Below are 9,020 nucleotides of genomic sequence, written 5' to 3' on the forward strand. Positions count from 1 at the left end.
TTCATATTTAGGGGGAGAACCTTCATCACTATCTTCAATAATATCAGTTTCAATTATTTCATTCTCTCTAGCCCTAGCAAGTTGTTCATCAAGAAATTCACCTAATGGCACAGTAGTATCAAGCACAGAAGTAGTTTCATCATAAGTATCATGCATAGTAGAAGTGGCATCATCAATATAACATGCGACATATCAGAATTAATAGCACAAGCAGGTTTAGGTGTCGCAAGCTTACTCATAACAGAAGGAGAATCTACTGCAGAGCTAGATGGCAGTTCCTTACCTCCCCTCATAGTTGAGGGATAAATCTTAGTTCTTTCGTCTTTCAAGTTCCTCATAGTGACAAGCAGATATAGATCCCAAGTGACTCAAAGAATAGAGCTATGCTCCCTGGCAACGGCGCCAGAAAATAGTCTTGATAATCCACAAGTATAGGGGATCGCAACAGTTTTCGAGGGTAGAGTATTCAACCCAAATTTATTGATTCAACACAAGGGGAGCCAAAAAATATTCTTAAGTATTAGCGGTTGAGTTGTCAATTCAACCACACCTGGATAACTTAGTATCTGCAGCAAAGTATTTAGTAGCAAAGTAGTATGGAAGTAACGGTAATAGTAGCAAAAGTAACAGTAGCAGATTTGTAGTAATTGTAAGGGACAATTGCATTTTTACCCCTAGTTGGTTCCTACCCACGGGTTTTGCCCTTACGTTTCGAGCTTGCTCAGTTTTGCCCTTACTTTTTCCATCGAGGTCCCTCAAATACCTTTGACCGTTTGACCAAAACTTTGAAAATTCATAACTAATTCATATGAACTCAGAAAAATGCAAATAAGATATCAAAATGTTCTGATAAACATTATCTTTATGAGCATATCATTTGCATTCAGGACAAAAGCATATTTTAAACTACCCGAGATAATTAATGTTATTAACATTATTAAAAATAAATAGGTATAAACAATATTATTTTTTCGTGGATAAAAATTATATGCAAATGTAGGTGATGTTTTCTGAACATCCTGATACCTTATTTGCATTTTCCTGAGTTCGTATCAACTTGTTATGGAGTTTCCAAATAACGGTCAAAGTCGTTAGAACATGCATAACAAGTTGATACAAACTCAGAAAAATACAAATAAGTTATCAGGATGTTCAGAAAACATCACCTACATTTGCATGTAATTTTTGTTCATGAAAAAATATTGTTTATACCTATTTATTTATAATAATGTTAATAACATTAATTACCTCGGGTAGTTTAAATGATGTTTTTGTCCTGAATGCAAATGATATGCTCATAAATGTAATGTTTATATGAACATTTTGATATCTTATTTGCATTTTTCTGAGTACGTATGAATTAGTTATGAATTTTCAAAGTTTTGGTCAAACGGTCAAAGGGCATTCGAGGGACCTCGATGGAAAAAGTAAGGGCAAAACTGAGCAAGCTCGAAAAGTAAGGGCAAAACCCGTGGGTAGGAACCAACTAGGGGTAAAAATGCAATTGTCCCTAATTGTAATAGTGGCAACGGTAAAGTAAATAAGCAAAGCACAATATGTGAAAAGCTCATAGGCATTGGATCAGTGATGGATAATTATGTCGGATGCGATTCCTCATGTAATAGTTATAACATAGGGTGACACGGAACTAGCTCCAGTTCATCAATGTAATGTAGGTATGTATTCCGAATATAGTCATACGTGCTTATCGAAAAGAACTTGCATGACATCTTTTGTCCTACCCTCCCGTGGCAGCGGGGTCCTAATGAAAACTAAGGGATATTAAGGCCTCCTTTTAATAGAGTACCGGACCAAAGCATTAGCACTTAGTGAATACATGAACTCCTCAAACAACGGTCATCACCGAGAAGTATCACGGTTATTGTCACTTCGGGGTTGTCGGATCATAACACATAATAGGTGACTATAGACTTGCAAGATAGGATCAAGAACTCACATATATTCATGAAAACATAATAGGTTCAGATCTGAAATCATGGCACTCGGGCCCTAGTGACAAGCATTAAGCATAGCAAAGTCATAGCAACATCGATCTCAGAACATAGTGGATACTAGGGATCAAACCCTAACAAAACTAACTTGATTACATGGTAAATCTCATCCAATCCATCACCGTCCAGCAAGCCTACGATGGAATTACTCACGCACGGCGGTGAGCATCATGAAAATGGTGATGGAGGATGGTTGATGATGACGACAGCGACGGATCCCCCTCTCCGGAGCCCCGAACGGACTCCAGATCAGCCCTCCTGAGAGAGATTAGGGCTTGGCGGCGGCTCCGTATCGTAAATTGCGATGAAACTTTCTCTCTGATTTTTTTCTCCGTGAAAGCAAATATATGGAGTTGGAGTTAAGGTCGGTGGACGTCCAGGGGGCCCACGAGGCAGGGGGCGCGCCCCCCACCCTCGTGGACAGGGTGTGGGCCCCTAATGCTGATTATTTTGCCAGTATTTTTTATTTATTCTGAAAAGTTGCTCCGTGGATTTTCAGGTCATTCCGAGAACTTTTATTTCTGCACAAAAATAACACCATGGCAGTTCTGCTGAAACAGCGTCAGTCCGGGTTAGTTCCATTCAAATCATGCAAGTTAGAGTCCAAAATAAGGGCAAAAGTGTTTGGAAAAGTAGATACGACAGAGACGTATCACTTCGTTAATTCAAAGTCGGGCTAAAGGGCTCGAGTTGTGCCTTTTCTCTAAAATGTTCATGTGTCCATTATTCTTTCTTGAAGAAAAATATGTGCAATAAGCAATAAATCATCATGCACATTAGGACAGTAAAATTGAGCCTAAATCGGGCCCTCTCGGCAATTTGCATTTTTGGCCATCCGTTTTCATTTTGAGAGTTTCTGGACGTTAGATCTCGTCTGTGACACAATCTATCCCGCCAAGCCGAGAAAATCTCAATACTTCTGTGGAGGATCCGGGAAAATTGAAGGAGGGCCAAGTGTTGTTAGCCTATTAAGGGGCCTTCCTATGCATTGATGCTTAACTCGTCATTTTAGGTGGTGATAAGTTTTTAGAGACGACCACCCAATGATTATATCTTAGAGCAAGTCTAATAAGTACTCCCTCCGTTCCTTGATATAAGGTGTATAGATTTTTTAGAAAAAAACCAAAATACAAGGTGTATTGCATTGCACCACTCGTTTGAATAATTTTTTTAGGGATTTGATTGCATTTCCTTATATCAGACAAGCTCCTCTATTTTCTCATGTGAATTAGTCAGGTGTAATCTCGCCCAAAACTTGTGAAATTTCCCCTCCACATGTGTTCTTTAATTTCATGCCAAAAACTATACACCCTATATTTAGGAAATGAGGGAGTAATATTGAGCAGGGCTATAGCATGTGCCATGTCATTGAAAACCTAGTTGGAATGGAGAGAAAGGAGGAGAGAGGGTGAAGCGGTTGCTAAATCTATAGCCCGGCTATAGCTGAAGCTACAAGGCACAAGAGCATGGTTAATAATACAACCAATAATTAGCTATAGGGAGTTGTGATGTCATTTAGAGCTAGCCTAATAGCCGGCATGTACAATAGCAAGTTTTAAATATGTACTATTCTATTAATGACTGACAATTTCACGAATTGTCTTGGGGCTCGTGCTATAGTAGGCTCTTAATCTACAATCCACTTTCCTTTTTTCTCCTCTTATCTCTCCACGAACTAAGCAAATATATACTCCCTTTGTTTCTAAATATAAGTCTTTTTAGATATTTCAATAAGAACTACATACGAATGTATATAGATTTTTTTTAGAGTGTATATTCACTTTCTTTGCTCCGTATATAGTCCATATTGTAATCTCTAAAAGGACTTATATTTAGAAACGAGGGAAATCATATTTACCTTCTTATAGCGTGCTTATGTCACATTATTGTACTTGCTCTAAGAGCTAGCTTGCAACCTGTGCAAGTGCTAGAGCCGGCTCTTGGTCCTTCCCTTCCAATCAGGTGTGTTTATTTGTCTTCACCACATGCAAACATTAAATATTATAGCCATGTTTAATAGCTAATCTATAGTCAGCCTATTATACAAGTGTTTTTCTACCAAGACTATAGGTGGCATGGCACATGTATAAAGCCGGCAGTCGGCTTTCTTATTAGCCTTCCTCTTAGGTGTTGTTTCTATGTTATGTTGCATTTAATTAGTTTAGGTATCACATGTAGATTTTAGTATTGTGGCCTAGTTGTAAAGAGAATGAAAGAAGAGAGATATAGAAGATAAGCCACACCGATTGAGCATTAATCACACTATGTAGAGAAATATGCTAAGATACAACTCTCTTCTCTTTCTTCTTTTATTGATGTGTCATGTCAACATTTTATCTATGGAATCATGCTATGAAACTAGCATTGGGAGTGCCCTTAGAGCATGATTAATAATACAACCAACAATCGTCTATAAGTTGTCATGTCATTTAAAGCCAACCTAATAGCTGGCATGTAAAATAGTAAGTTTTAAATATGTACTACTTTATTAATGAGTGGCCCACTTTACAGTATCACAAAGTGTTTTGGGGATCGTGTTATAGCTGGCTTTAATTCCACAGCCGGTTTTCCTTCTCTGTCCTCTTCTCTCTTCTCCAACTAAGCAAATATATAATATTAGAATACTTTGTGTTGGCAGCAATTAATCACCTGTTTGCATGCATATTCTAAATATACTAAATCTAGCCAGGTTTGATTTACCCTGTTTTTTTGACTTGTTTCAATCAGTGAAAATCCATCCAATCGGAGGCTGCCACGTTATATAGTGAGGGATCAGGTTGTGTACGTTTTGGGTGGCTTGAGCGATTTTACCTGAGATCTGGGACATTCCTTCTGCTGTTGCATGGATCCAATTTGACTACGTCTAGATTGATTTGGCAGTTTCCTGTTTTGAGGTTTGCATGCGGTGTCTCGGTGTTGTGATTTGCATGCCTCCAGCCTGATCCTGATGTGTACGTGTCCCTATTTTGGTGGGTTCTACATAATCTACGTGGCTGTTAGGCGGTGTTGTTTTGACGATGGCTCTGGGTGCATCGATGTTTCTCGGCGCAGTCGATACTTCTGGTCGTTGCTGTGCCCGATACTTCGGATGGGCTGGATTGCTATAAATACGAGTTTGCTGTCTCTTTGTTTCCTCCGCCTTACGGAGCGGGTCGTGGTGATTGGTGATTCATGTCGAGGTGGTGCCCACTGCTGGGGCCGTCCGTCCTCCCTGACCTCGCTGCTGCTGGCCCATGCCTTGCCGGAGACCCAACTGCCGGGATCTTGTTGAGGAGCTCCTTCATCCCTTGAGGCGAACCCGAAGGCGAGGCTGCTGGCGGTGCTGTTCGCGACGGTCATGGCGTACCACGTACAGGGAGAGGGCCGCCGCGATGGACGACCGGCTGGCCGGGGAGTACAAGTTCGGCCACCTCTCTCTCCTGCATCAGGTCCAGCTGTCGTCGGCGGCATCGTCGTCCTCCTCAATTCCAGGCCCCGGCAAGCCCCCGTATGGAGCTCAAAGGCACTGGAGACCCGTTCTGCAACGTCGGCCTCCCCGAGCTCCTGGTGGTTGCCTCGACGCCCACCATCGTTGCTTCGGCTCCTGCCGCGAGCGTGGTGCGTCGTTAGTTTAGCGAGAGGATGAAGGCGCATGCACGCCTCGCTGTCCGCTGGATCCCATCCGTGGCCCAAGCGAGAGCATTCTCCCATATGTATCCGGCCGGCGTGGCTGCGTCCCTCTCCCCCTTTCTTGTTTTCTTTTGCAGTTTTGCTCCTTCTTTACTCTCTTTTTGAGCAGCGTGGGATTGGCGGCCGCGGTGGAAAAGGACTACTCCGTGCGCAACGCCGGCTGTATCTGGTGGCCAGCGCCTGTGCGGTGCAGAGGACGCTGATGCCGCGACCCACAATGGCGGACAACCAGTCAACCATACGCCGGGGCTGGGCGCTGTGCTGCGGGAGTCTCGGTCGCGTTACTAGCGTACTGTGTGGACGCGGTCGTGACGGTAGCAGGCTTCAGCAGCAGCTTGCAGAGTGAGCAAGATTCAGAAGGCCTTCAACAAAACGTCAGTTGGCTTTGTTTTGACTGCGTGGGCAGTCCGCATGAACGACGCTCAAATTGTGTCAGGCAGTTTTGGGCGTTTGTTGTGAACTTGTGATGGAGGAGGGGTGCAACAACATGCAGGGATGGTGGATGGCGGCTTCGACATCTCTGTACTGCCTATAAAGCATCACATGCTGATGCTATGTTTCATTTGCCCCATCTCCCATCTCTGCTCTTATTTTAAGTAAATGCCCAGATGCCTTACATTTATCTCTGCGGGAGTTTTTCTTTTCTAATGATATCATCTATACATGTTACTTAGTTACTAAACCTATGTAACTTAGGGCCTAATTGATAAATTGCTAGCCGTATCCGCATACTTTTGTGGAGATCATATGGGGGAGGATCGAACAGTGTGGCAACAGACATCAAGGTGTGTTCTTTCAAAGAATCTTCGCATCGAGTCAATGAGCATCATATTTGAAGTGCAGTTTAACTTAGTCAGTTATAGTGCTTAAATATGATTTTGGTGTGTGTGAAAATAATACAGTATTATATTTCTACTGAATGCATGAGCATGATGTATCACACATCTACATGTCTAGGCTTTTTCAGTTTTTGTTCCGGATGGAGACCAGAAGCATCACTGTCCTTGACTAGAATCACCATGGCCAGATTAAAGACTGCAAGCTGGCAAGTTCTTCCTTTCGATTTCTCAATCGTTAGGTTATGGATCATCTCCCCCTTGCTAGCTGATACGAAGTACAGAAAATTTTTGTGCCCAGATTATACGGAATACAGAAAGAAAATCTGACCATGTAAACAACTTGGTACATTGCATAGCTGGTCTTGGACGCCTCCTTCAGAGCAGTACATCTTGAAGACAAAGGATCTTGCCATGTTTAATAACTTGTGTGTTGTCCGAACAATCATTATTGTGAGCCTCCCATCTTGCATCAGTAATTCATTTTGTTGTTTGTGTATTTGTTTTTTCTTTCTTTTGAGCTGCTGCACATTAGAAATTCTGTCACGACGGTTTCCATTTTAAACTTCTATGTTGCATTAATTGGTGAGTGTTTTGATTATTCCTTGTGTGGCAGCTTCTTCCTCTTCTACTATGGAATGGTATTTGTTTCCATTTTTGGTATGTATTTCTCTTTGGCCAGTTGAATTTGACAGATCATTGATGTGATTCTTGGTCTTTTGTTTCGGAGCGCTTCTGTTATTTTCGCAAGGATAAGTTTTTGACTGATTCATACCGTTAGTATTTCATCTACAAGGAGGATAATATGAGGATCAATAGTACTCCCTCCATATCAAAATATAAGGCCTTCTCTGGTACAAAAGGACTATAAAAACATCTTATATTTTGATACAAAGGGATAATTAATTTTTCTGTAGGATATGGTGTGACCAAAATAAATAGGTGGAGGTTTACCTTTTTGCTTTTTGTGAGATGTGCCCTTTCTGATTGACTGGGCACTGTAATCTTCTTCTGTTTCCATTGACTGTAGTTTGCGTTTAAGGTGACCACCTAGCCAGGCTATAGGATCTGTGGTTCCGAAATTATTCTTGCCATTTGAGCACTTACACGGTTACACCAACCCATGTCAAGAATTTGCATGAGCCATCTACTACTTCATCATGATCTCTAATCCAGCAGGTGGTCGGACAAGAACACCGTAAGCTTTTCAGTTCAGAAAGAAAACAATGAAGCACTCAACGGACTAGATAACGAGCTTTGCCTATGATCAATAGAATTTTCTTATCAAAATAATGCAGTCAGTTTTCCGGTCAAAATAATGTACTCTTCAGGTTTGTGAGTAAAAACTCCTACTATGTAATGTAAAATATAACTATCAACTTGTGCAGCAAATGAGTGTTTGTGTCCTCAACGGTGCAATTTTCTTCTGAACAACTGATCAAACGCACAACACAAACAAACAAAATTATTGCATTGTATTCGTGGCAGTACACAAAAAAAAAGTTATTGCACTATATGCATAACATCAGGTGGACCACTTAAAACACATGATCGCTCTGCTTTAGCAAAGCATCAATAATTTTCACTATTTCACTTAAAACACATGGCCTTGGAATCATGTGTTCTAAGTTTGTAATAAAATGGTGTAGGCGCAGTGCAAACTCCGCGGCCCATGAACTAGCAGGCCTCGGCCGTATGTGCCCTGCAAACTCGGCTGTTGAGTGGGAGTCCGATGTACCCGCCCAAGTGGCTGTATGTGTTGCCGGTGATTTACCCAGACACCGTTAAGTTATAAAGCTTTGCTTTGTTTTCAAAAAAAAATATTAATATTCAGTGGTCATGCTCTTTTAAGGCTGGAAATGTTCCTCAGTAGCTTAATTGTTCTGTTTTGGGATGCTTATGGAAACTAGGATGGTCTGCAACCTTCTTATTCTCCCCTACTTTTGCACTACCTACGAGATATGCTTTTCTTTTCTTTCTTTGTTGTGCATGCCTGAAATGACGAGGCTCTGCAGTGGATTTGGCCATCGATTCCTTTTACCATTGTGTAGGACCATGGAGACAGATGCAACAGTTACCGCCCTTTTGATAGGCCGGCAAGCTCTTCTACTCCCCTTGAACTATTAATTTCTGCAAATTTTCTGAGTTAAGTTCCCATGTCCAGAGGTATTACAAAGGAACAATAAGCAGTGAACTGTGTTTGCAAATATTTAAAAAAATCAAATGTGCTTGCATCCATCATTATTAAGCAGAGGAGCCCTTGGAAATTCGGGATTTAGCAGTTCAATAGTAGTTACAAGTTTTAGCCCCTTTGTAATTAGGGAAACCCTTTCCATCCTGACATAAATTTAGTTGTGACGCATGCAACACGAATGCTACTCTTCAAGAGCATATGCGGAAGATCTCATATCTTGAGTGTGTTGGTACATGCTTTCATCTAGCTAAATTAATTTATTATTTCAGAAGTATTTAGTAGGTCGTAGGAATTAAGGGATGAAATATT

The sequence above is a fragment of the Triticum dicoccoides genome, chromosome 3B (assembly GCF_002162155.2).
Source record: "Triticum dicoccoides isolate Atlit2015 ecotype Zavitan chromosome 3B, WEW_v2.0, whole genome shotgun sequence".
In the NCBI taxonomy this organism is placed as follows: Eukaryota; Viridiplantae; Streptophyta; class Magnoliopsida; order Poales; family Poaceae; genus Triticum; species Triticum dicoccoides.